The sequence below is a fragment of the Lissotriton vulgaris genome, chromosome 2_1 (genome assembly GCF_964263255.1).
Source record: "Lissotriton vulgaris chromosome 2_1, aLisVul1.2, whole genome shotgun sequence".
In the NCBI taxonomy this organism is placed as follows: domain Eukaryota; kingdom Metazoa; phylum Chordata; class Amphibia; order Caudata; family Salamandridae; genus Lissotriton; species Lissotriton vulgaris.
Genome location: NC_141687.1, coordinates 999,747,217 through 999,759,479, shown reverse-complemented (window position 1 = coordinate 999,759,479; position 12,263 = coordinate 999,747,217). Strand labels below are relative to the sequence as shown.

At 46.9% G+C, this 12,263-nt stretch overlaps 1 protein-coding gene across 1 annotated transcript in view; it reads left to right on the top strand.

The window, feature by feature from the left end:
- LOC147731528 (sodium channel protein type 2 subunit alpha-like) overlaps nucleotides 1-12,263 on the top strand; it is a 951,803-nt gene that overhangs the window by 274,364 nt on the left and 665,176 nt on the right. The gene's annotated exons all lie outside the window — the stretch shown is intronic.

The following is a 12,263-nucleotide window of genomic DNA, read 5'->3' as shown; positions in this document are numbered from 1 at the left end:
TCTTTCCCTTGCTGTCCTTCTTCTAGGGCTTTGGTTTTGGGGAAATCTGGACAAGTAATCAACATTTCCCTGTTTGCTCCCTTTTCTGTGCTTAGTCTGGAATCTATATGGCTGTAGGGATAGGAGCCATCTCAGGATCCTTTCATTGTTTCCCTTATTTCTAGCTAACCATTCTAGGGGCGCATTATCTGTAAAGAGGGTGAATTCTCTTCCTTCTAAATAATAGCATAAGGATTCTATGGCCCATTTAATGGCTAAGGCCTCTTTCTCAATTGTCGTATAATTTTTCTCTCTGGGAAAAAAGCTTGCGACTGATGTACAGTATTGGCTAGGCTGACTCTAGACCTCCCACCCCGCACACCTTCAGCCCCTTGTCTGAAGGCGCTCCATTGGCTCCCCATAAGAAAACGTATTTCATTCAAAATCTGTTGCCTGGTGCATAAATCCATCAATGGACACGGACCAAAATACCTGCAGCAGAAACTCCAAGGTTACTGTCCCGGGAGAACCCTGCGCTCTTCCACTAAACATCTTTTAAAGGTCCCCAAGGTCAGGACCGTGAGAAACGGAGACAGGAGCTTCTCCAAAATAGGCCCCACCACCTGGAACACACTACCACTAACCATCAGACTGGACCCCAACCTTAAAACTTTCCGCAAAAACCTTAAAACATGGCTCTTTAGTCGGTAATGAATCCCCTTTGGGTTCCCTTCTCTCCAGTTGTCTCGCAAGCGCTCTGAGACCTATTGGTGAATTATGCGCTATATAAAAATAAATACATAGACATAGACATTGGTTTCTCTCCCTGGGATGTTTCCTGATATAATATCGCCCGAAACCCTGATCAGAGGCGTCTGTTTGGAGTATAAAGGGACGGGAATAATCGGGACTGGTCAGGACCGTCTCTGAGGTCAATGAGCTTTTCAGTTTTTCAAAGGAGTGTACCACCTGAGGGGAGGGCGATTTCAAGATTTCTTCGGTTCTTACGTTTTTTTGAAGTAGATCAGCCAGTTGGGAAAATCTCGGGATAAGTGGCCTATTATAACCAAGTAATCTAAAGGAAAGCCCGTAGATCCTTCTTTGTTCTAGCTAAGGGTAATAGGGAGATAGCTTTTAGCTTTGAAGTCTGGGGTCTTATAACTCCTTCCCCCAATAAGTATCCCAGATATCGAACTGTCTGGGCAGCCAAGTGCCTTTTGGCGGTATTTATCTTTAGACCGTGTACTCCTAATGTCTGTACAACTTGTGAGAGGTGTAACAAATGTTGCTCCCAGGTATCACTATAAATGACTATGTCGTCAATATAGGCGCCTGCATATTTCTCATGTGGTTTTAACACCACATTCATAGCCCTTTGAAATGTTGCAGGTGCCCCATGCAAGCCGAAAGGCAACACTTTGAACTGATATAATCCATCGGGAGTAGAGAAAGCCGTTTTTTCTCTATCCTGTCTCCTGAGTGGCACCTGCCAATAACCTTTGCACAAATCCAAGGTACTAATATATTGTGCTCTACCTATTCTCTCTACCATTTCATCTACCCGGGGAAAGGGGATAGGTGTCGAATTCTGAGATCTTATTGACCTCGCGAAAGTCAATATAAAAACGTACTGACCCGTCTGGTTTTGGTAGGAGAACAATGGGTGAGCTCCACTCACTCACAGATGGTTCAATGATGTCCAATTGCAACATCTTTTGTATCTCTTCCCTTATGGTTTGATGGCGGGCTTCGGGTATCCGACATGGTCTTAACCGAACCCGCTTCCCTGGTGGTGTTTTTATAGCGTGCTCGATAAGAGTGGTTCTACCCGGAGATGTTGAAAAGGTATTGCCCACGGGTTGTAGTGCATGTGACAGCTCCTCTTTTAGTAGTGGTGGTAACCCAGGATCAATACATTGGTGGAACAGGTGTGTCTGTGTCTCCACAATGTTTACCGACATCTGCAAAGGACCCTCCCATTTTCTTTGCAAATTGATGTGATATATCTGGGTGAGGTGCTTGGCGGGATCTGTCTCAATGCGGTATGTTACAGGAGTTACCTGTTCCATGACTTTATATGGACCCTGCCAATGTCCTAATCGTTTCTGATCTGAAGATGCCATCATCAGCAATACAAGATCTCCCACTTGGAATGATCTTCCCTTAATCCCTTTGTCATACTGTCCTTTTTGAGCATTCTGGGCGTCTTCTAGGTTGGTACGGACAATGGTCCGGATCTGGCTCAAATGGGCTCTCAAATTGGATACATACTCAGTCAAAGGTTTGGTATTATTGGACTCTGCTTCCCATCTCTCTTGGGCCATATCTAGTAAGGTGCAGGGCTTGTGACCGTACAATAACTCAAAAGGGGACTACCCAGTGCTTTTCTGTTCCTTACATTGAATCGCGAACAAGGCCAAGTGCAAAACATCTACCCATTTCCTTGATTCTAAAGCCAATAGTTTTTTTTAGCTTGGTTTTTATGGTGGCGTTATACCGTTCTACCAACCCATCTGTTTGTGGGTGGTAGGCAGCTGTTTGGATCTGCTTAATCCCTAGTTGAGCACAAACCTGCTTCATCATTCTGGATACAAAAGGTGTTCCTTGATCGGTTAGGATCTCTTTTGGGAAGCCTACTCTTGAAAAAACGCCAATCATAGCTTTGTATATATTGTTAGTATCCGGACGACATGGGGGAAGGGCTTCAGGAAACCGCGTAGCAAAGTCTTCTATGACTAGTATGTATCTGCACCCACTTCGTGATGGCAGTAAAGGCCCTATTATGTCCATACCTATGCGGCGAAACGGCTCATCGATAATAGGCAGTGGTCATAATGGCACCCGGGGAGGTTGGTATCTGCTGTGTCTTTGGCATACAGGACATTCCCTACAATATCGCTTAACTTGCTGGTATATTCCTGGCCTATAGAATTTTTCTAAAATCAGTTTTTCAGTCTTCTCGGTTCCAAAATGACCTCCTAACAGGTGACTATGGGCTAGATACAATCCTTTTTCCCTGAATGGACCTGGTATCAGCAATTGGGCTTTCTGATTAGGGTTCCCTTTCCTGTACAATAACCCATTATTTATAGAGAAGTAAGGACCTACGTGTTGGGGATCTTCGCCATCAAGGGCCTTATTCCAAGCTTCTTGTAACACGGGGTCTTCTAGTTGGACTGCTTGGAAATCTCTGTCTGTTTCCCAAGGGTTGTCATCGGGTATGATAGGAAATACCAACTGCTCCTTTCACTTTTCATTTCTCCTTTGTCTTCGGCTTTTTCTGGGTTTGGGAGGTTGCCACTCTTTATCCGCCTCTTGAGCAAATGGAGCTGTTGATAACCACTCTTTGTTTTCATCTGCTGGGGAACGAGTACCATGTAATAGCTGTGGTAACTTTGGATAAGCGTTTCCTAGTATGGCTTGTTCAGGTAATCGTGGTATTAACCCTACGGTCAACGTGGTTCCTGGATCCTGGGAATGTTGTTTATGGACTTGAGCAGTGGGGTAGGGTTTTGTGTCCCTATAAACACACCTAATGGCAACGACCCCGTCAATTGGTCCCACCTTGTTACCTAGGTCCTGGGGACTTACCAAGCTATGCAAACACCCCGTGTCTGCTAAGACAGTTACTGGATGTCCGTTTACTGATACCGTGCACCTGTAGGGAGGTGGTTTCCTTTCTGTAGATGAACAATAGTAGTTTCGAGCCATCCCTATTTTCATTGGTTCTTCCTTTTGGGGAGAGAACCTAGCGATGTGTCCTATCCCTCCACATTGGAAATACTGAGGGCCCATAGAAGGGGGTCGGATAAAAGGGGCACTTGGTACAATAGCTAATGGTTCGGGTTTCTTCACTATCGGTGTTCGCGTAGGACGATGAGTCGTCTGTCCCCCAGATTTTCCCGTGGGTTCCTCTCTTCCTTTTTGTATCTCCTGTGCTCTGTTTATTTTATTTTATTTATTTATTGAGTTTTTAAAGCGCGACAGCTACCCAAAAAGGGTTTCCTGGTGCTGATAAGATAATAAGCAGTTGAGCAGATCACATTACTCTGATGAAAAGCAGGGACAAATTATTGATTAAACAGCCAGGTCTTTATGGCTCTGCGAAAATGAACAAAGCTTGTTTCCATGCGTAAATTCTGAGGGAGGGAATGCCATAGCTTAGGACCTAACAGGGAAAAGGACCTTCCCCCCCCATCCTGGCGTGACGTACTTTGGGCACGCTGAAAAGGCCCTGAGATGAGGATCTCAGGCAGCGGGCAGGGGTGTAGGTGTGAACCAGGGATTGTAAGTATTTTGGGGCAATGCCCCATTTGATTCTGTGCATGAATTTAAGGGTCTGAATTTAACTCTGTTTTCGAGTCTTAGCCAGTGCAGTGCCCTGGGATGACCTGACATGTGTTCCATTCTAAGACACTTGCAAAGCAGTCTTGCAGCGGCGTTTTGCACAAGCTGAAGGCGTCTCATGACAGCCTGTGATGACCCTAAGTAAAGGACATTTCCGTGATCTAAACAGGAGGTGATTAGGGCGTTGACTACAGACTTCTGTGTGTCACCAGGCAGCATCCAGATGATTTTCCTGAGCCACCTCAGGATGGTGAAACAGGTTGCTGTTAAATTACTAACTTGGGGCTCCATAGTTAGGCCATTGTCAATAATGATGCCCAGATTACGTACATGGTGTTGCGGAATGGGAAGAGATCCCATTTCTGGGGGCCAATGTCTTGGGGTCCAAAGACCCTGATTTGGGCCAAGTGTTACAACCTCCGTTTTGCCACTATTAAGCTTAAGCAGTTGTCCCTCATCCATGTTGCAATTTTGCTAAGGCCTGACTGCAGAAGGGAGGAGGAATCCTGGTCTCCATTAGAGAAGGATACAATTATCTGCGAGTATCTGCATAAGTAAACATGGTAGACCTACCAATTTGGGCGAGCTGAGCAAGAGGGTTTACATATAGATTAAAAAGCAGAGGACTAAGCACCGAGCCCTGGGGAACTCCATAAGGGGACGAATGGATATTAGAGGACGCGGTGTTGGAAGTAATCTGAAATGTCCTTTGAGTCAAAAATTATGCTATCCAATCCAGGGTTTTACCACTAATGCCCATGGCAGAGAGTGACTTTAACAAAATGTTGTGGGAGATGGTATCAAACGCTGCGCTGAGATCAAGTAGAATCAGCGCAGCTGAGTCTCCTCTGTCTACCAAATGGCGCAGGTTTTCTGTTACCCCAAGCAGTGTTGTCTCTGTCGAAAACCCAGGGCGGAAGCCAGACTGAGAGGGATGGAGTATGTCGTTCGCCTCCGTATGCCGGGCAAGGTGGCAGTGAACATGTTTCTCTAAAACCTTGGAGAAAGCAGGCAGAAGGGAAATAGGATGAAAGTTAGCCAGGATTTTAGGACCTGCCGTTGTTTTTTTTAGCAACGGTTAGACCATGGCATGTTTCCACATGGACGGGACCGTGGCAGTGGAAAGTAACAAATTCAGCGCCTTGCAAATTACAGAAAGTTGCGGGGTATCCAGGAGTTTGAGAATGGAAATTGGGAGAGGGTCGGCTGAAGAGCCAGATTTCAATTTCCCTAAATTCTCCTGAAGGCCTTGAACATTCATCTCCGGCCAGGACGTTAGTGGCTCATAGGACAGATCTGGCGGATAGGAGATGCCCACCTCCTCTGAGCCAGGATCAGGATTCCTCGCAGCGTGTGCCTGATGCTGTTTAGAGATGTCCTGATAGATGGTATCAATCTCACTAGTGAAGAACAGCGCCAATTCTTCGCATTGAACATTACTCAGAGGAAGGGGTTTAGATATAGTTTGGGAGCCCGCTAACTCTTTTACTGGGTTAAATAGTGTTTTCGATTTATTTGTGACCTCGGAAATAATCTTCCCTACATAACCGGCTCTAGTTGTAATACAGGCTTTGTGGTAAAGCTTAAGTTCCTTCCTGTAAATCTGGCCAGCTGCTGGAGAATAGTCTTTCCTCCAGAGGCGTTCCAGACGTTTACATTTGGACTTTTCAGCCTTCAGTGAATCGTTAAACCACAACGCTGGAGAGTTATGGGCTTTAATTTTATTGTGAGCAGGTGGCAGACACGTGTCTATGGCCCCCAAATGCCACTTATTGGTCTTCGTAGCCACTGTCTCCATGTCATCCGAGTCTAATATCTCACCATGCGGCACAGAGTCTAAGGCGGAATTGAGGAGATTCATATCCAGCTTCTTCCAGTTCCTTTTACCGGATTGTACTATCGTGTTAGGGAAAGCAGAAACCGCAGGGGCGGACACACTACATTTGATGAGAAAGTGATCTGACCAATGTAGGGGCAAAGCGGGAAAACAATGTAACAGGGGAATGCTGGAAAAAATAGGGTCCAATAGATGACCACCTATATGTGTGGCTCCCAAATTCCACAAAGTGAGGTTCATGGCTGCAAGGTCATCAATCAAATTTTTGCCTGAATTATTCTGTGGGTCATCAAGATGGATGTTGAGGTCCCCTACAATGGACAAGTTGCTAGAGTTTACCAAGACAGAGGCAACCAAGTCTGAGAATTGGGTTGCCCATGTTAGTACAGAACCAGGCGGTCGATAGACCAGCAGACCAGTGAGAGTGAAATTAGGGTGCAATGAGAGTTTAAATAGGGTCATCTCACAGGCATTCAAAGAGACCGGTTCCAGAGTGCACTGCAGTGATTTTTTAAATATAACTGTTATGCCACCTCCCGTTCTTTTTGGTCTATCTTTTTTAACGATCGCATAATCTGACGGTAGGGCTTCCGCAATATCTGGGCCCGCACTGTCATGCAACCAAGTCTCGGTAAGAAACAGAGCGTCCAGTGTTTCGTCAGACAAAAGATCATAGATATTTCTTTTGTGTTTGCTGAGAGACCGGCAGTTCAGGCTGCCAAAAAGCCAAGTATGTAACAGCTTAAAACCTGCGGACAAGTGTTGGCAAAGCTGGGGGACATCAAGCTGGAAATTACAGGTGGAACACGACCTGAGGCATTGCCTGTCATTCTGGATAATCATGCAATTTTGATTAGCAGGAATTCGTAGTGAATGCAACATGTCCGATGAATAGACCCTTACTGACGGTGAGTTTTTTCCAGGGATTAGGGGCCCGGGCCCGGCCTGGCGCGGACGGGCGCAGACGGGTGCAGACTGGCTTGCCTTTGGCGCGCCGGTGGCGCGCCCGCTGCGCGGCCGGGGAAAGGTGATAATATTATAGAGGTGAGGGAGGGAGGGGTGAAGAAACTAGAGCGTAGCCCCGGTCTGCTTCCTCCAAGATGTCTGCCCCCTTGCCTGTTCCGAGCACCAACGCCTAATCGGCTGAGCCAGGAAACAAAAGTGAATAAGGTGGGTAGCAAACTCCAAAATAAAAGAAAACAGTTTTAAAAGTGCAATTCGGCAGTAAAATACAATTTGCGCTGACTCTCTCTCCCAGCTTCCGCCTCAGGAGGGGTGCTTACTAAGTCTCCTTAGTTGTAGGCACTAGCTATTTCGACGGCTGTTTCTAACGTGAGATTCGCCTGTTGTCTAACCCAACGTTGTATGGGTGGGTGAAGAGAAGTTAAATACTGCTCTAGATAGATTTTAGCCATAATCCCATCCTTGTCAGTGTTAGCAGGTTTTAACCACCTATCTGCCATGTCTTTCACCCTAAAGTATATGGCTCGAGGAGTTTCTTGGAGACCTTCCTTCATTTGTCTCAGTTTCAATCTATAGGTTTCATCGTCCACTCCTAGCCTTTCCATGATACACCTTTTTATCACGGCAGAGGGAACTGTTCCTTGAAGGGTAGCAGCCTGATATGCTGCCTGTAGGTCTCCTGACAGGAGTGGACCTAAATATTGGCCCCAATTTTCTGCGGGCCAGGATGCGGCGGTGGCCATTCTTTCAAAATTATTGAAGAAATAGTCTAGGTCCTCCCCATTTACATACCGCTGTAATACTCCAGAGGGTAGGGTAGTGGGAACTCTTTGATGTCCAAGAGTTCCTGTTATTTTTTCCATTGCAGCTCCATGGGTTTGTCCTTGGCCTGTGAGTGCTTGCTGGAACTTGCCGCGGTCTTCCTCAACAACTGTTAGAAAGCGTTCCATTACTTTTCCTAAATGTTCCTGATTTTCGGCCATTTTCGCGAAGGCGGCCTCCATTTTGCCTCTCAATCCCACTTCTGACACCACTTGTGGGAGGGCAGGTTTGATAAACAGGCGAGGAGACCTTATTATTTGGTGTAAAGGAGGATTTTTATTTTCAATATGAGCAGTGACAGGAGTTATAGGTGATTTTTTCTGTTCTTCATCCGAAGTGTTCTGTGAAGAATCTGAGCTGGTCTGGGATCCCACGGAAGGCTGGACTGGCTCCTCTTGCTTGGTGGAAGGGTGGTCTCCCCGAAGGCTCATAGGAGAAAAAGAAGAGGAGGAACCTTGAGATAAGGGATTGTTTCAATAGAAGTTGAAATAACCGTCACCCCACTGTTGTGTAGATAGAATTCTGTATATCCTGCTGGGGGGTGGGGGGGAGAATAGTGAGGGAAGGGCATTTATTCAGTGTCTAAGGAATCGGGAAAATAGTGATTTGTGCAGGTCTTTAAAGTTGGTGAAGAATATATAATCTGAGGCAAAGATAATGTCAGAATGCTGCTGGGATATTCGTGCAGAGTCTACACCCCCGCATATGCAGAACGCTCTCCCTTTAATCGTAGCCTGTCCCGGTTCTACCACCCGCTTCCCACAACCCACCTTCCCTTGAGCCGTTATCACTCACTGGCTCCGCCGCAACTCTCCAGAGTTGCAGCCGCTCCCCAGCCTTCTCAGGACACCACCAATCTTCGCACCAGCTCTCGTCCGGTTCTCTGGTTTCGGCTTCGAGTCCCACGTCTTCTCTCTCGGGTCCCACGTCTTCTCTCTCGGGTCCTGCGTCTTCTTTTCCAGGTTTTGCGTCTTGGCAGTTCCACGCCCAGGGTCCGTCTTCTCTCCTCGACTTGTTTCCTGTTTCCAGCGTGCCAACCGTCTCCGTCCCCTCCTCTTGCTGTACGCTTCCTTTCATTGGTTCCAAAAGAGTGTTTCCGGCGTCCTCATGTGTTGTTTCCGGGTCGTTGGTGACGCCAACGTTTTGCTGTTGACAGACATGAGAGGAGCATGGTTGTGGTAGTTTGATTAAGTCCCGGTTTCGGGGTGTAACTTGATGTGGCGGTCCTCCCCAGGATGACGTCCCGGTAAGTCCATCCTGATTATCCCACTTTTGCTCACATCGAGTAACTTGGGGGCGTGGCCAAGCAGAGCTGCAATATGGCCGCTCTATTTTATTTTATTTATTGCATTTCTAAAGCGCACTATCACCTAACAGGCATCTTGGCGCTCATAGCTCATTTTGACCACCTCCGCAGGAACTTACTATAACTAGGCCCTAATCTGTAAGAGGGCTCTGCTGGCTATGCACTTATCCTTGCAAAATCCTGCAGTAGGAGAAGCCATCCGCGCCTCAGTTCGACAGCATTAACTGAGTTCCAGTTGCACCTGAATGAGGGCAAAATCGGATTTCTGGAGCGGAGCATAGTGCATAAACGATGGTGTGGCGACATGAGGCCTGGCATCGCAAAATAACCGAGCCTTGCAGTGTTGTGGCGCAGTAGCCCGGCAGCGAGTCAACAACAGCTGCCTGTAATTGTAGGAACGTCCGCAATACCTGCGGCGTGGATCGGGACGCTGAGAGAGTATGGTTGGAACCCCCTGAAGCGGACCAGCTGTTCAAGTAGTCAGAGACTGCAGGCGCCGGGTGAGACTGGCATGAGGACGCAACCGCCTGCTACTGAGGTACACTGATACCAGAGACGTGAGGGAAGCCGATCGTAACGGACTCCCCTGCGTGAAATAACTAAGCTTTGATGTAGATTTTGTCTGGGGAACTACTGAATTGACGTGGAGCACAGTGAGTGCAGCGGGGCGGCCAGGTGGTGCCATATCACACAGCTTCATACACATAGTGGTCAACCCCCCTTGAAATAACAACTTGGGCCTGCTGCCCGGGGCTGGGCATACTAGACGGGGGCGATTGGGCGGACATGCAAAGGCCCATATTATGTGAGAGAACAGGGTAGCGCTGTTTGACGCCCGAGTCTAGGGTGTGTGTGGTGCTTATTTGTGAAAACACCTCTCTGTCAAGGAGATCAGGCAGCAATATTCGGAATAACCTGGGCTGTCAGTTTGGTAAACGTTGCGGGCCTGTGAGTGAGGTACAGGAGCTCACTGGAAGGCAGCAGCTGAGTGATAAGGCATTGGATGGGCACATATAACATTCTTAGCAATCACGGAGGTGCACTGATGGCCGGCATTGAAGACTTGTGCCTTCCTGGATCTATGTAAATGGTGCGCTGATCGTATCTGTGGGCTAATCGGACGAGGCAAGCAGAGGTGCCAAGAATGTGATTTCATACACTAACAGGTACACAGCGTGCAGAGGACTCCCGAGGCCCTCACTATTGTCTCGTTATTACAGGAAGGCGTAGGTGTAGTAGTAACGCTGACTGGTGCTTCTGATAGCTAACCTGTGCACAAAGCAGAACAGCAAAGATACAAAGCCTGGCCAAGTCTGATTGATGACTAATAACTGTGACCGGCGTCCTAATCAGTAGTTTACTTCTTAAACAAAACGCAACTAAGCCTTGCATCGGGATCCAAATTGGGTGTTGCAGACACTAACACTACTAATCAGTGAATTTAATATACACTTGTTGAAAGGATAAAGAACATAACAGGAAAAACAGGTAAATATCTGGAGCCACAACTATTGCAATCTAACTGCTCAAGCCTCAATCAAGGGGAAGCACGACCCCAAACAACCCTGGCTAACATTTGAAAGCAAAAGAGCCACTAGACCGAAAGATGCAGACAATGACCTGGAGATAAAGCAAGCATCAGGAGTAGAGACAGAGGGTCAAAATGATGATCTAAGATCGCTTTTATTAGATATGAAATTCAGCTTAAAAACTATAGACAATAAATTAGACAAACTATGAACACAATTAGATGCGGTCAAGAAAAAAGTTCATATCCACAAAACTAGACTAGAGCAGCTGGAAAAATCGCACGTCAGATGCACATGACTTTCAGGTGGAAGCCAAGGAGCAGCTATTGCAGATGGACAAAGTGTTAAGCATCATCAGGGCCAAGAACAATGACCTCGAAGCTCGGTCACGTTGTAATAATATCCGTATAATGGGCATACCTGAGACCACCGCAATAATGAAAATGGAGACCTACGTGGAGGAACAACTAAAAGAACTCTTTGGACCAGAATTATCTGCCAGGCTCGTGGTGGAAAGAGCTCATGGCACCCTTGGCCCTAGACTACCAGTTCACTTGATGCCGAGACTTATACTACTGTATGTTGAACTACTGCAACAGAGACATTATATTGAGATGGGCAAGGGAATGTAACACCGTCCCCCACAAAGTAAATAACTTATTGTTTTATCCTGACTTCACTCCTGCGGTTCAGGCTGCTAGACGAGAGTTCCTACCAGATAAGAAACTTCTCATACAAGCAAATATTCCATATGCTATATTCTATCCAGCAAAGCTGAAAATATCTCATGAGGGAACATCACACCACTTCACGGATGCCAAGTTGGCCGTCAAATTTGCCAAACACTTAGGGAAGAAGAATCGTTCGCCAACAACAAAGGGCGCTGGGTCCCCGGAGGCCAGGTTGAGTGACAATGATTGAAGTTGGTAGCCGTGAATTTGCTTGCTGTATGTAGCAGTGAGTGATTTAGTTGCTGCCCAGATAACGAATGATATTTGGGGTGCAGAGGGAACCGGCTCACCTCAGGTAATACCTATATGCATATACACTGGAAAGGTGTTGAACTTGGGCGCTGAACTCTTCATTGATTGCACGGCCAACCCGCCTGTTAGCAGTGTAGTACGCCAGCCCCACCATGCCCCCGGGTAGATCTCCCATGCCTAGGACATGGGCTAGTGTTTGGGTACCGTATTAGGTTCTAAGAAATTGTGGGTATATAGCACGACCTGATTGGAGGCTTGGGTGGCTTGGGGGTATATGGGATTTCGCTGTTTTTGTTGTGTTAAGTATGGTCAGATTACAGCACTATGGACGGACATTAGAAGGTACCAAACTCAAAAGCAGTTTAGAGATAGAAATACCAGTATGCCACAGCCCCTATATCTGTGTAGCACATGGAACTAACACTCACAATATTGTAAAGCCCCGACTCCCAGGTCGAGACCGTAAATGGCACACTACACAACTAGCGACACAATGA